The 15863-nt window shown below is 41.2% G+C and overlaps 1 long non-coding RNA gene across 2 annotated transcripts; it reads right to left on the bottom strand.

The window, feature by feature from the left end:
- Positions 1-315: 315 nt before the first annotated feature.
- On the bottom strand, positions 316-11112 carry LOC103189338. Of its 2 annotated transcripts, XR_489061.2 has the most exons (6): positions 11028-11112; positions 8203-8227; positions 2526-2561; positions 1694-1779; positions 1282-1319; positions 316-762 (listed from the first exon to the last, which is right to left on the bottom strand). It is a non-coding gene; the product is annotated as an uncharacterized LOC103189338 (long non-coding RNA). The 2 variants fall into 2 exon arrangements; XR_006085139.1 differs by lacking the exon at positions 8203-8227.
- Positions 11113-15863: the final 4751 nt, after the last annotated feature.

Genomic DNA, 15863 nt, shown 5'->3' with positions numbered 1-15863 from the left:
CACACTAGTCTACAGCTGGAGAGGAACAAAGGCCAATACAATCTAAGGAGACAATAAAATTCCAGTAAAAGATGGGCTTCTCCTCGTGGCAAAAGAATTCCAAAAGGTGTGTTTGCCAAATGACCTCTGTATATTGGTTATCAAACATGAAGTGAAAAATACCTTAAAAAACATCTTTTTTTATTGAAAGTAAAAATAAAAATTGTCAAAAGCTTCTGAAGTTCAAATAAATAGTCTGCAAGCAGTGATTCTAAAGTGAAACAGGCCAAAAATCTCAAAGGGATATTTGAAGACCCTCATTCTTCCATACTCATTCAGAAAAATAATACATTTGCCTCTTTTCTAGATAATGAAGTAAACTCTGGTAATAAGTGACCTGGGTCAAGTTAAATATCACACGAAGACTGATCTCTGAGTCCCTTACATACAAGAACCACTAACTGGATACATTAACTGTCCAGCATCTACACAAATACTGCCTTCAAGCACTTCCAATGGGTTAAATAAACCCCTAACCTCTTCATCTGGCAGACAGTAGAACATTTCTAGTTTCTCATAGCTATCACAGGAAACCTTTGGTTAACAGTTGGTCATTGAGGCATCACTATTCTTTGACACAAACAACCAATTACAATAAATCTGGACACAGGTTAAAAAAAGAGGTTTTAAAATGAACGACCACCGTTGTTCTGTCATTTAGTCCCAACAATCAGAAACAGGCAATAATGGCAGCTCTTGAATACAGGCTTCAGGTTGTGCAGTCTGTAATAAAAAAAAGTGCAACAGAATATAACAGACTTGCTCACTTACATTCAACATCATTAAACATTATAAATTCAAATTAAAATAATTACATTATTTGAATTAAATTAAATTCAACATAATTTAATAAGAACAAGATTGAATAAATGAAAAGGAAAGCTACAGCCTCAATAAGTCCTGCAGAAACAATACAAATATCACACACTGGTGGTCAATCACTTCATACTTAACCAATGAACAATTGGTTTTGTAAGAACATAAGAATTGTTAAGTGAAAGAAGACCAAGTACACCTTCCACGGAAGATTGATAACAGCTCATTACATGAATATCATACCATAAAATCTCACCAGCTTAAATCAGCCATTCACCACGGAGAAACGGACAATCAAAATGTTTCGTTCTCTTGTTAAATTATTATTGTGCAAACTAATATTCAGCAGTTATTGTGACTTCTTCACTGATGTTTAATAATTGATGTGCATACCATTAGTGAATTATAATTTAAGAGAGACATTACCTTGTATTAGTTAGATTCCTTGGTGTTTTTGTCAGTTTCTGGGATTCAGAAAGAAAAAAATAAAATGCTGAAGTAAAGTAACATAAGGATAGTGCAGATATATTTCTGAACAAATACGCAATGTAATGAAACTGGATTTAGCCTCCAAATAATGCAGCTTTTATAGTATTAACACAATGAACAAACGGGGAAGATAGAGTGTGGACAACATTAAGTCTGTCTGACGCCTGGCAGCATAACATCATGCTTTGTGAAGGGGATTCTAATGACAGCCATTTTAACACAGTCCAACACTGACTCCCCACAGAATGGACTCAATGTGATTGATGGAGAAAGCATGAAGCACAAGCAATGACATAAACACCTCTGACGACTAAACTCCAGACTGTATTAATAGATGTGGCTCCAGTACCTTTGCTTGACTGGGTAGACTGTGTTTGACTGGGAACCCTGGTGGCAGCTTCCCCTTGCACACCAACATACACACCACCATAATTCCTAATCAGTGAAAGAAATTAGGATTAGGGTTAGATATGCTGCCCCTCAGTCTCCACACAAGTGTCCAGACGAGATTCCTGTGAAATTTGTTTTTTGCAAATAGGTTGATGTCTCTCACTTGTTAGGATGAATGATGGCAATTCCATCATGAACACGAAAGAGACTCAGAGAAAGGCTAACACAGAAATGCTCCATTAGGATTGGTTTCTGTGGGAACACTCGCACCTCCATGTCACAAGCTTGTGGGTGTAAACCCCATATTAGGGGTTTTACTGAACTCCCAGTCTGGGCTGACACTCCAGTGCAATGCTCGGGGAGCCATTCTGCCCCACTCCGAAACTCCATCCCAGAGTCCCCTCACCTCAACCCCTTGCCCCTCCTCACCTCCCCACCCCATCCCCCTTCTGTTCCCCCTCCCACTAATCCCTCCCTTTGCCCCTCCCCACTCCTTCCCTCCCCTCACCCCCACCCATGGTGTGATACTGAACAGACTTCCTGGGTGCCTTTTACCCCATAGACTGAATGTAACTGTAATAATGGGATGTCCTCCTGACGCGAAAGGCTCTTTACAATGTAATGTGTTGTTGCTGTTGTTAACATGTATGTGGTTGTTGTATAAATGAAGCCGTGTTACAATGGGTCAGTGACACTATCCACTATTTAACATGGGAATCACTTCTCAACAAGCACAGGAGCTGCTGCTCAATATAACAAGAAACACAATGAGAAACTTGCAGGTTCAATACCTCCTTTTGTCCTCCTCGGATGTGGGTTCCTCTGTCCTGGATACCACAAAGCAGATAAAGAGAACACAAAGGGACACTGAGATTCACAAAACCTTTACAGACACAATATTACACAATACAGTGTCTGTGTTATAATCCCTCCCACTCGTCACCTCCCTCTCCACATTAATAGACCTCAAGATTTGTGTGTTCAGTCATCCTTCCCTTCCCCACCCTCTCCAGCTCCCACCCCCTGGCTCGGGTGCCCAGTCAGCAGTGTAGAGCGCTTTGAGATGTCGGGAATGGCGTTATATAAATATATGTCAGCCCGGCTCAGTGATAGCGCTCTCTCTCTCTCGCCTCCTAGTCAGAAGGTTGTGGGTTCAAGCCCCACATCGGGACTTGGAATCACACGATCTAAGATGATGTCCCAATGCAGTGCTGGGGAGCGTCACATTGTTGGGAGGTGCCGTCCTTCGGATGAGACTTTAAACCACAGTCGCATCTGCCTGTTCGGGTGGTAGAGATCCCATAGTGCTATTTGAAAAGAGAAGGGAGTTTCTCTCTCCCAGTGTCCTGGCCAAAATAAAAATGTGGTCACTCATTGTGGGACACTGCTGTGCACAAACTGATCATGCGTCTCGCTCACGAAATACACAGTCACTCCACTTTACAGTATATTGTGTGAAGTGTTTTGAGATATTTCAACGACATGATAAGGCACTGTATCAAATGCAAGGATTATTTATTATTAAGTGTAAATTGCATATTGTTTTGTAGCTTGATTATCCCCCTCACCAATTATCCAATCTCATTTTTACAGTAAACAAACAGCTCTGGTGTGACATTTCCTGGGCAAATTGGCTGCTTCATTTGTCTACACTACAAATAGTCCTCTGTGAAGCGCTTTGAGATGTCTCAAAGACGTGATAAGGTGCTATATGGAGTCCTGTAGCTCAGTGGTTAGAGCACTCGCTTTGCAAGTGAGAGACCTGAGTTCAATTCCAGGCAGCGGGCGAAACCTTGGGCAAGTTTCCTTACTCCACACAGAGCCTAATAATAATCCTCCAAAACCAAAACCAATAACAAATTGGTCATTTTCAATCTACAACTGTCTGTGGGACATTGCTGTGCGCAATTGGCTGCCGCGTTCGCCCACAAATATACAGTCAATTCACTTTACAGTGTGTTCTGTGAAGCGCTTTGGGACGTCCTCCCAACGTGAAAAGCGCTATATCAAATGCAAGGATTATTATTATTATTATTATTATATCAAATGCAAGGATTATTATTATTTTCCCTATTATTTATTTATCCACACACTTCTCCACCAGGCCACTTTTACATACATTTCACATACAGACAGAAAAGCTCCAGTGTGCTCTCTCTTCACCTTTACCTCTATTTTCTTATCATTCTGAAATATTCCATCACATTCACCTCAACGCCTCACATACATTAATGTAATCACCTACACAATACAAAATCACAACACTTTTACCTTCAAATTCTGTGAAGTGTTTAGAGACGTCCTCAGTGTGAAAGGTGCTATATTCAAGATCAGGATTATTTCTTTATGAATTAAATAAAAGACCGAAATAAACAGCAATAACAAATAACAAAATGTGTTTCTCGTTTTTATGGACAAGAGACTTGCCACAGATACAATAACTGCAATATTGCCCTTATATATTAAAACCATGATGGCATATTGTAATAATAATAACAATAATAATAATCTTTGTATTTAATACAGCGTCATCACTTTGTTGAAACATCTCAAAGCGCTTCATGGGATATACTGTAAAGTGAATTAACTGTATATTTTGTGGGTGAAATAAAATTGGACATGATAGGCATGTTCATTTATATATTGCAATCAGACGCTTGCGCTGATAAATTGTAGGATTTTTTTTGAAAGGATTACAATATGTAAATATCATTTACATGCAAGGATTATTAATTAAATATCATTTACAGCTAATGACACTTAATTCAATCTACTTCCTATTCACACTTCCCGCCCAGCCACCGGCAGGTAGAATGGGATTATCGTGCGACTTTGCATTGTGAAGGTTCACTCAAGGGCAGTGAATAGGACTTCAAAACAACTCAGTTATAATCCTTTGGCATCAAAACTAATTTTGTATTGAACCCGTGTTCTGAATGGACATCAAAGTTAGTTACTTGTGTTTAAACATGTATTCCTATTATAGTTAGCCAAGCAGACTCATGGTACCCTTAAATTCACAGATACACTGTATTTGAGTGTGAAGGACAGTGTTTGGGATCAAGGAAGGAACATGGGACGGTTTTCATGGTCAGCAGATGTGCAACTTGAAACATTGAGTTGTCTTAAAGTTCTGACGGGGTTGTCTGTACATTCACTTCTTACAAGCGGATATTACAGGCAGTTAATGGCAGGAAGACCATTTTGTCTCCTGTGTGAGTACATTTGCTGCTTCTCTGCCATTTGCCAATCAGATCGGTATCTAACTTCAGCAACTCAATCTCCAAGAGAGATGTCTGCCTGGAGGCACATTAATGTCTGTGTGAATAATCACTTTAAGACTGCATGATTGTCCTTCATACATTATTCAGCATCTTGAATGTCTTATTGTGTAGATAAACAGCGGAGTAATCAGGCCTGATAAGAACAGTGCGTACTGCTCTAAACATAACAATTGTGATTTTATGAAAATCAGGGGAAAAGGAGGTTCCAGAGAGGCATTGGAGCTGAAAAAAAACCTTTTGGGGAAACGGCAGTGGGGGAAGTGTCTCTTTCACACAACTCTGTAAAGCGCATCTTTATAAGAACATAAGAAATAGAAGCAGGAGTAGGCCATTCAGTTTCACGGTATCTACCCTGTCAAGACCCTTAAGAATCTTATATAAGATAAGAGAATATAGGGCCTAGTTTACTCAACCTCTCCTCGTAGGTCAACCCCCTCATCCCAGGAACCAACCTAGTGAATCTACACTGCACCCCCTCTAAGGCGAGTATGTCCTTTCTTAAATAAGGAGACCAAAACTGCACACAATATTCCAGGTGAGGTCTCACCAGGGCCTTATACAACTGCAGCAAGACTTCCCTACTCTTGTACTCTAACCCCTTTGCAATAAACGCTAACATGCTATTAGCCTTTCTAATTGCTTGCTCTGCGTACATACTAACTTTCTGTGACTGGTGTACAAGGACACCCAAATCCCTCTGAACACTATCACTATCTAGTCTCTCTGTCTCTAGAAAATAATCCGCTTTTCTATTTTTTCTACCTAGGTGAATAACCTCACACTTCCCTACGTTATACTCCATCTGCCACCTTCTTGTCCACTCACTTAACCTGTCTATATCCCTTGGCATTCTCCTTGTGTCCTCCTCACTACTTACTTTCCCACCGAGCTTTGTATCGTCTGCGAATTTAGATCCATTAAGCTCTATTTCGTCATCTAAGTCATTGATGTCAACTGTAAGCAGTTGAGGCCCAAGCACTGATCCTTGAGGCACTCCACTCGTCACAACCTGCCAATCTGAGAAGGGCCCGTTTAACCCTACTGTCTGACAACAAGCTCCACATTCCCACCACACTTTGGGTAAAGAAGTTTCTTCTGACTTCCCTATTTGATTTATCCTGTGAAGCGCTTTGAGACGTCTCAAAGATGTGATACGGGGCTGTATCAAATGCAAGGATTATTATTATTTATGCCTGTGGTGTTGTTTAGTGAGACGTACATTGTTGTTGCTATTCTCCTGATGAGTGTTTATGTTGACAACCCCTTCTATTAACAACAGAGAAATAGAGTTCATTAGTCTAACATTTATTATCTAGGCTCTAATTACACCAGACACATGAAAACAGCTTCACTAACATCCTTCACTCACTTACTGTTCCTGGTAACCCTTACAATGGACGATTTAATGTCAGCGGCAATATGCAAACTAGTTTACAAAACTGCTTTAGATAATTACTCTCAAGTTTCCTCTCCTTTTTATTATAACGTATAACTGTGATCCCTTGCTGACTAAGAGGGAGATGAACAGATAATAAACACGTCTGACACATCACACACTGAGTGGAGGAAGTGACACAGACAAGAACATGTCACACACTTATTAAGATTCAAATCCATGGGTAACTGAATGTAATAATAATAATAATCCTTGCATTTGATATAGCGCTTTTCACGTCTTCTCGACATCTCAAAGCGCTTCATAGAATATACTGTAAAGTGAATTGACTGTATATTTGTGGGCGAACGCTGCAGCCAATTGCGTACAGCAGTGTCCCACAAACAGTCGTGGATTGAAAATGACCAATTTATTGTTGTTTTGTTTTGGAGGGATTATTATTAGGCTCTGTGTGGAGTAAGGAAACTGTGATCTGTGACTCTATCAGTAAGTGGGGACACATTAACTAACGTCTCTATACTGCACTACTAAACTTCGCTCAACTATTTGTTCATTTACCTAAAGCTGGACAAACTAGCAAATAAACCTTTTGGAATTTTATAGGAATTAAAAAACATTCTTTCAAAATATTTATGACGGTGTGTAACACTGATCCGTGTAACTGTTTAATTATCATAAAATCTCAAAAGGTTTAAGGTCTTGTTGTTGTTTTGAGCACTTGCCTCGCAAGCGAGAGGACCTGGGTTCGATTCCCGGCAGGACGAAACATTGGACAAATTTCTTTACTCCACACGCTTCTGTTTACCAGCAGTAAGTAGGAACCCAGTTGTTAGTCAATTGACTGATCACTTTTCCGGGGTAATAATTCCTTTTTTTAAAAAAAATTGTTCACTCAATCCACGACTGTTTGTGGGACATTGCTGCGTGCAATTGGCTGCCGCATTTCTCTAACAAAATATACAGTTAATATACTTTACTATGAAGCACTTTAATGCGTTTTGAAGACGTGATAAGGTGCTATATCAAATGCAAGGATTATTAATATTATTACGACAGTCACATAAACAACACGGTACTTTTAATATATTTCAAGCACTCAAATTGAGAGATCCTCCAACCCTCAAAATAAAATGTACAGTAGAGTTAATGATTAACCACAGGGCTTACAGACCACGTAAACGGATACCAGATTGTTAGGATACTTCATTTGTGTCAGGGGCTGATAACAACTGCTTATAAACATTAAGCACAGCTGTTTCCTCCTGACAACAGCAGGTTTGTGTGGCCATTAGATTGTAATTGCTCGCCACAGAATGTTTGTGTTAAAAGACACGTTCTTTTCGATGGTGTAAAGGTCCACAGCAGACAGTGTTGTCACACAATGGTTATATTAGTCACGAGGTGTAATGTTACACACATCACTGTGTGTGAAGGGAACAGTCCAGAAACCATAGCCAGCCAGGTAATAATAATAACAATAATTTTTTAAAAAAATTGTTAGGGCTGATTATCACTCCTGGAAAAACGATCCGCCAATTGAATAACAAGCGGGTTCCTACTTACTGTATCTATAATAATATATTGTAACTTGTGAAATGGATATTATATGGTATTATATTGTAAGTAAATGTGATAAACCCAGATACCCACTTATAAAACAAATACCCGGGTTAATCTCTCAGCAACTAAAGTCATTCGGCCTGCCTCTCCTATTAAAACATTACATATACAACTTGATCTGAATAAATTGTGACGTAAATAAATATCTTTGTAAGAATTCATACTCACATATCTTTTGCCACCCCATCAGGACCTGGAAATTTTTGGAAAAAGAATCCTGTAAACAGGCACTGCACTACGACTCTTTGTAATCATATTCACACAACAATTTCTGTAGGCGTCAACAGAGTCATATATTATAATAATAATTCTTGCATTTAACATGTCATTGAGTCGCCTCAAAACACTTCACAGACTATGCTGTAAAGTAAATTGACTGTATATTTTGTGGGTGAAACGTGGCAGCCAATTGCGCACAGCAGCGTCCCACAAACAGTGGTGAATTGAGTGAACAAATTATATTTTTTCAACCCTGACTTAATTAAATTCTGGAAGATATTTGCGTATATTAAACCGCTCCAGAGCCCTTTTTGTACAAAGAATAGATATGAGCTGTTACAGTACAAAGTAAGAATTTGTTTACATAATAGTCAGTCATTTCTAACACAAACGCTACACTATATGAATCTAGAAAGATAATAATATCCTAGCATAAATAATAATAATCTTTGCATTTCATATCACACCTTATCATGACTTTGAGACGTCTCAAAGGGCTTCACAGAATATACTGTAAAGTATAGTGACTGTGTGTTTTGTGGGCGAAACGCAGCAGCCGATTGCACACAGCAGTGTCCCACACAGTCGTGAATTGAAGTGACCAATTTTTTTAAAAAAAGTTGTTTTCTGGGCACTTATTTTTCCATCTCATTCCTTTTATATGATTGTTTTCCATGATATCCAAAGATCAGAATTAATCCAGCTCATTAGTATTAATGCTCTATGCAGTTATGAATATAACATATGCAAATCTTAATAAAATTCATCGCATTAGAGTACACAGAGGCTACTGATACCTTCTTAGTGGGAGTATTTAATTAAATATTACTTAGGGGAAGACATGCTGGTTTACAGCGGACTGGTTCAACAACAACAACAAAATTACATTTGTATAACACCTTTCAGGTTGGGAGGATATCCCAAAGTGCTGGACAGGGAGTGTTTCAGAGACCCTAACTGGGGGTTGGGATAGGGGAGGGTGGAGGGTGGGGTGGGGGGAAGGAGGGTGATCGAAGGCGCTATACAAATGTCATTTTGTTTTGCTGTTGTAATAATAATAATCCTTGCATTTGATATAGTGCTTTTCATGTCTTCTAGACATCTCAAAGGATACACTGTAAGGAGAATTTACAGTATTTTATGGGCGAAGTGCAGCAACCAAGGCGAGTGCTCTAACCACTAAGCTACAGGACTCCACATCAAATGAATCATTACTGGATTATCAGATGCAAATTGTTTAAAAACACTTCATGGGTTTAACCAACAACAACAACAAACAACATTTGTAATAACGCCTTTCACGTCAGGAGGACCGAGCATCACAATAGTCTGTAATCAGATACACAACACATTCAGTATCAGAAGGTAACGAATGAGATTTACATACTCATTTCCCTAATGATGATTTACCCATTGGAGATGGAAAGTAATAGCTCCAATACTTTAGGCACATCACTGACAATCAGACTATATAGACCCACACTGTGGTGATGCCTTAATGAGGCTAATCAGACAGAGAGAATGCTTTACATGGTCATTAGTCAGATAGAGAGAACCCGCTTTACATGGAGACATTGCCTTCAAGAGGTTCCCCTCCATAACATAACCAAACTCTCATACAAACGTTTTTTTTACTAGAAAGTACAACCCAGAATTAGCTAATTATTGTTTTCACTTGATGGCCAAAACTGCAGATAAAAACACTCCCAGTGAATTACATGTTCATTAAATTAATATATTAAAAAAATTAGTATTTGGTCACTAAATCCACGACTGTTTGTGGATAATGCTGTGCGAAATTGGCTGCCACGTTTCGTCCCCAAAATGTACAGTCACTTTCCAGTATATCCTGTGAAGCGCTTTGAGACATATAGAAGACATGATAAGGCACTGTATCAAAAATAAGGGTTATTATTATTTGTTAAAATGCTGATGGCTTAAACTGTGTGGCTTGCACTGTATACAGACAGGAAAATTGTGTATTTATTTAGTAAATATACAAACAGACGTCATATACTCAGTGCATTAATATAGTATTCAGCTCAGACACACATTTCAATTTTACAAACCAGGATAACATTACAATTCAGCAATTTACAGATGATTTTAAAATCATAGATTTGTCTTGAATTGTACATCAGTCATTCCAATTATTGTTCTTCAATTCAGGAACATCTTTATATCTATCTCTCACACGCTGGATCTCAAACACTGCCTAACCCTCTGTCTATCATATTATAGATTATATTCCAGGATTATAATCTGGAATTCCCTCACATTACAATACAAAGAGTTATAAATTGTAACTCTTACAATAAACAACAACAACCAACGCATGACATTTACACAGAGCCTTTGATGTCGGGAGGGCGTCCCAAGGTGCTGGACAGTCACGGATTTAGACCTGAGCTGGGGGTTGGGATCAGGAGGGATGGAGGGCGGGAGGGTGGGGGTAGGAGGGTGACTGAAGGCGCAGTCAAAGAGGAGGGTCTTGTGCCTTGAAGGAGACGAGGGAGTGAGGTGCCCCATTCAAGGGCAGCTATAGTACTGTAAATATTTTTTTACGAGCAATGAAGAAATCTTATTTGGGACCTGAATAGAGAATGAAATTGCAAACATGGTAATAATATATAAAAAAAGCAGTTGCCTCACAGCTGAGGGCAGAGGCTTTTTTGATGGTGTGAAGCAGGTGGAATAGAGCAGACACTGACATGGTACACACAGCAATGGAGAGCTCAGCTCAGGGAATGACTAGTGACAAAAGGGCTGCTCACCTGCACTGGTGATGGTGGCTGTAGAGTTTCCACAGCCCATCTCAGCACAGGCTGCCTGTGGCTGTGCACACACACTGCTGTACACACATACGGATGTACACACACCGCTCTACACACACACTGCTGTACACACCGCTCTGCACACACACTGCTGTACACACTGCGCTGCACACACACTCACTGCTCTATACACACACACACTGCTGTACACATACACACTTCTTGTGGCTATACCGCTGTACACACACACACTGCTGTGCACACACTCACATCTGATGCTGAGGCTCACAGAGCCTGAGAGGGACTGAGTTTCAGCATCTGGACCAGCCCTGGGGGGTGTTACTAGGACAACGGATCAACCAACCAGCACCGGCGGCTTTCCCATTGGATTGAGTTGGGGCTGAGCAGGGAGGTCCCCGGCCTGCCCTGGGCTCCCAGCATCCGCTCCTGCCCTTCCACATTCCTTATTAATATTCCTGATTACTATACAATCCCGGCATTTGACCCAGCGCCTGATCACGTCATTGAGACGTCTCAAAGTGCTTCACAGGATACAGTGTAAAGTGAATTGATTGTGTATTTTGTGGGTGAAACGCAGCAGCCAATTGTGCACAGCAGCGTCTGTCCCACAAACAGCCGCGGATTGAGAGATTAATTTTTTATTGGAAGGATTATTAGTCCTGGAAAAGCGATCCACCAATCGACTAACAACCGGGTTCCTACTGACTGCTGGTAAACAGAGGCGTGTGGGGTAGGGAAACTTGCCTCAGGTTTCGCCCTGACCGGGAATCAAACCCGGGTCCTCTCGCTTGCGAGCCGAGTGCTCTAACCAATACGATACGGGACACCACATTACATCGATATGGAACATTATTTATTCGTGGTTTATAAATTTGCTTGGTTTTAAAGTGACGTTTTTCAATACAGAACAACTAACAAAAGCAAACATGGTAATGCAAGATGAGGTAACAGAAGCACAAGATATTCTGTGTCCTTTTGCTGTTGGTGAAGATTAATTTGATTAAGGTCCATTTGTAGGCCAGAAGCCTTTTTTAATTGATTCATAGCAAATTTCAGAATTTGATTTTTGCTGAACAGTAAAAAAACAGCTGCTGATTTTATCTTCATTTACAACAGTGTCTAGTTCCTCTCTGCCTTTTGCCTGTTTGACCAAAGGCAAAGCTACAGAACAAATCCTCTATGATGGAGTGTTTCTATTTGTAATTTAATACATCCCATGTTCTCTCTGAAAGTAGCTGGGAGTCACCTGATTTCCAATCGGACACTTGACATCCCAGTGCCTAAATAGTCAAACATATGATTTACACAGAGGCGTGTGTGTGGAGTAAGGAAACTTAAGTGAGGTTTCGCCCGGGAATCAAACCCTGGTCCGATTGCTTGCAAGGAGAGCACTTTAACCAATACGCTACAGGATTCCAGATAAGTCACTTATTTTAGTTTCTCTAGAATTCATTCATTTGATTCTGTCCAGTGAAGGCTGCATGCCAGTGTACATCAGTTACAGCTCGGACGTGTTTTACACTAATGTCAGGCTCTCCCTCTACCAGCCTTACACCCCATTGACCAGCCAGTCACGTCTCACATCACTGAAAACCTATTGTAATTATTATACCATTGACAGCTAATGCACGGAGGACATTTAGCACACATTCTATTACCTAAGGCAGATATTTTGTAAGTACTAATAATAATCCTTGTATTTTGTGGGGTGAGGCTCTTTATCAAATGCAAGGATTATTATTATAATAATACTGTCTGGTTACATCCTTTCTAGATGGAAGAGGAGCTTCGGGTCTCACGGTTTACATATAGGATGGTTTTCTCCCAGTTTACTGTGTACCAGGAAAGTCTATTTGACAACATTTAAAAATTAAAACAGCTGATTCTTGTGGGTTATTTAACAAGAGCAATACCTGCCTGCACACATAGCAATGTTATAATTGTCTCGCCCCAACCTACATTCCTGGAACGATAAAATCAGCTAGACGTCAGGGCGTCACACAACCTTGTCCAGCTCCCCTGACAACATCAAAGTAATGAAAACAGATAATAATAATCCTTTCATTTGATACAGCGCCTTATCACACCTTTGAGACGTCTCAAAGCACTTCACAGAATGTAAAGTGAATTGACTGTATTTTGTGGGCGAAACGCGACAGCCAATTGCACACATCAGCGTCCCACAAACAGTCGTGGATTGAATGACCCAATTATTATTTTTTTATGGAATTATTACCCTCAGGAAGCAATCCGCCATTCGACTACTTACTGCTAGATAAACAGAGGTCTGTGAGTGGAGAAGGAAACTTGCCTAAGGTTTTGCCCTTCCCAGGAATCAAACCCAAATCCTCTGTTAGTTTACAAAGTTAAAAGTTATTCACATCCAGTGAACAGACAAGGCTCAAACATACAGCCAGACACAGCCACAAACTGAATGGCTTTCCTGTTCCATGGCTTCATTACCTCAGCACCTGCTAACCACACCCTGTGGCTCCCTCAGCTCAGCCTGGCTGTGCTGGGCTGGGGCTGTGCTGTGCTGGGGCTGTGCTGGGCTGTGGCTGTGCTGGGGCTGTGCTGTGCTGGGCTGTGCTATGCTGTGCTGGGCTGTGCTGGGCTGTGGCTGTGCTGGGGCTGTGGCTGTGCTGGGGCTGTGCTATGCTGTGGCTGTGCTGGGCTGTGCTGGGCTAAGTCTCTGTGAGTCACAGAGGATGAGGGTTCAAGCCTGTGAGCTCAGACTAACACGGCAAAGTCATGTTGGGGGAGTGGCGCACTGTCTTGTTGGAGGTGTCCCAGCACCTTGGGATGTCCTCCCGGCAATGAAAGACCTTTACACATGTAATTTATTGTTGTTGTTGTTCATTCAACTGAGATGTTAATCCCAGGTCCTTCCTGCCTGTTCAGGTGCACTCTAAAGATCCTGTCTGGCCAATAATTATCCGGCTAAAGCTTTGTTATTCACTTCACGGCTGTTTGTGGGACGTTGTTTTCTGCAAATTGGCTGCCGTGATTGCCTACAAATCCACAGTCACTACATTGCAGGAAGAGTGCGATAGTGGTTAGAGCACTCGCCTCACTAGTGAGAGGGTCTCTGGGTTTGATGCAATGCTTCCTTACTGCCTGTTTGTTAGGATCACAGCAACGAGTAAACATTGAGCAGATCTGGAGACGCTGTGGGAATCCATAAACTCTTAATCATTCTATTCTGATGGTTTAGAGACGGTCATAGACCTGATATACGATTGAATATCCTCCCGACGTGAAAGGCGCTGCACACATGTAATCTTCTTGTTGTTGTTGATGTTGAATATATATATATACACATATCTATATGCAAACGTATATACTATATAGACAATTTCAGTCTGGCTGTGTCTGTGTCAGTGTGTGTGTTATTGGCTGTGTCTGTGTGTGTGTGTGTTATTGGCTGTGTGTGTGTGTGTGTGTTATTGGCTGTGTCTGTGTGTGTGTTATTGGCTGTGTGTGTGTGTGTGTGTATTGGCTGTGTGTGTGTGTGTGTGTGTGTGTGTGTGTGTGTTATTGGCTGTGTGTGTGTGTGTGTTATTGGCTGTGTGTGTGTGTGTGTGTTATTGGCTGTGTGTGTGTGTGTTATTGGCTGTGTGTGTGTGTGTGTGTTATTCTGTGTGTGTGTGTGTTATTGGCTGTGTGTGTGTGTGTGTGTGTTATTGGCTGTGTGTGTGTGTGTTATTGGCTGTGTGTGTGTGTGTGTTATTGGCTGTGTCTGTGTGTGTGTTATTGGCTGTGTGTGTGTGTGTGTTATTGGCTGTGTGTGTGTGTGTGTGTGTGTGTGTGTTATTGGCTGTGTGTGTGTGTGTGTGTTATTGGCTGTGTCTGTGTCAGTGTGTGTGTTATTGGCTGTGTCTGTGTGTGTGTGTGTTATTGGCTGTGTGTGTGTGTGTGTGTGTTATTGGCTGTGTGTGTGTGTGTGTTATTGGCTGTGTGTGTGTGTGTGTGTGTTATTGGCTGTGTCTGTGTGTGTGTTATTGGCTGTGTGTGTGTGTTATTGGCTGTGTGTGTGGTGTGTTATTGGCTGTGTGTGTGTGTGTGTTATTGGCTGGTGTGTGTGTGTGTGTTATTGGCTGTGTGTGTGTGTGTGTGTTATTGGCTGTGTGTGTGTGTGTGTGTGTTATTGGCTGTGTGTGTGTGTGTGTGTGTGTTATTGGCTGTGTGTGTGTGTGTGTGTGTGTTATTGGTGGTGTGTGTGTGTGTGTTATTGGTGGTGTGTGTGTGTGTTATTGGTGGTGTGTGTGTGTGTGTGTTATTGGTTGTGTGTGTTATTGGTGTGTGTGTGTTATTGGCGGTGTGTGTGTGTGTGTGTTATTGGCTGTGTGTGTGTGTGTGTGTGTGTGTGTTATTGGCTGTGTGGTGTGTGTGTGGTGTGTTATTGGCTGTGTGTGTGTGTGTGTGTGTGTGTTATTGGCTGTGTGTGTGTGTGTGTGTGTGTTATTGGCTGTGTGTGTGTGTGTGTGTTATTGGCTGTGTGTGTGTGTGTGTGTTATTGGCTGTGTGTGTGTGTGTGTGTTATTGGCTGTGTGTGTGTGTGTGTGTGTGTGTTATTGGCTGTGTGTGTGGTGTGGTGTGTTATTGGCTGTGTGTGTGTGTGTGTTATTGGCTGTGTGTGTGTGTGTGTGTTATTGGCTGTGTGTGTGTGTGTGTGTGTGTTATTGGCTGTGTGTGTGTGTGTGTGTTATTGGCTGTGTGTGTGTGTGTGTGTGTGTTATTGGCTGTGTGTGTGTGTGTGTGTGTGTGTTTATTAGCCTGGTCTGTGTGTGTGGTGTGTTTTGGCTGTGTGTGTGT

Source organism: Callorhinchus milii, unplaced genomic scaffold (genome assembly GCF_018977255.1).
Source record: "Callorhinchus milii isolate IMCB2004 unplaced genomic scaffold, IMCB_Cmil_1.0 Scaffold5, whole genome shotgun sequence".
Taxonomy (NCBI): domain Eukaryota; kingdom Metazoa; phylum Chordata; class Chondrichthyes; order Chimaeriformes; family Callorhinchidae; genus Callorhinchus; species Callorhinchus milii.
Note: the sequence above shows the minus strand (reverse complement) of the source record. Positions and strands in the feature narration are given on the sequence as shown.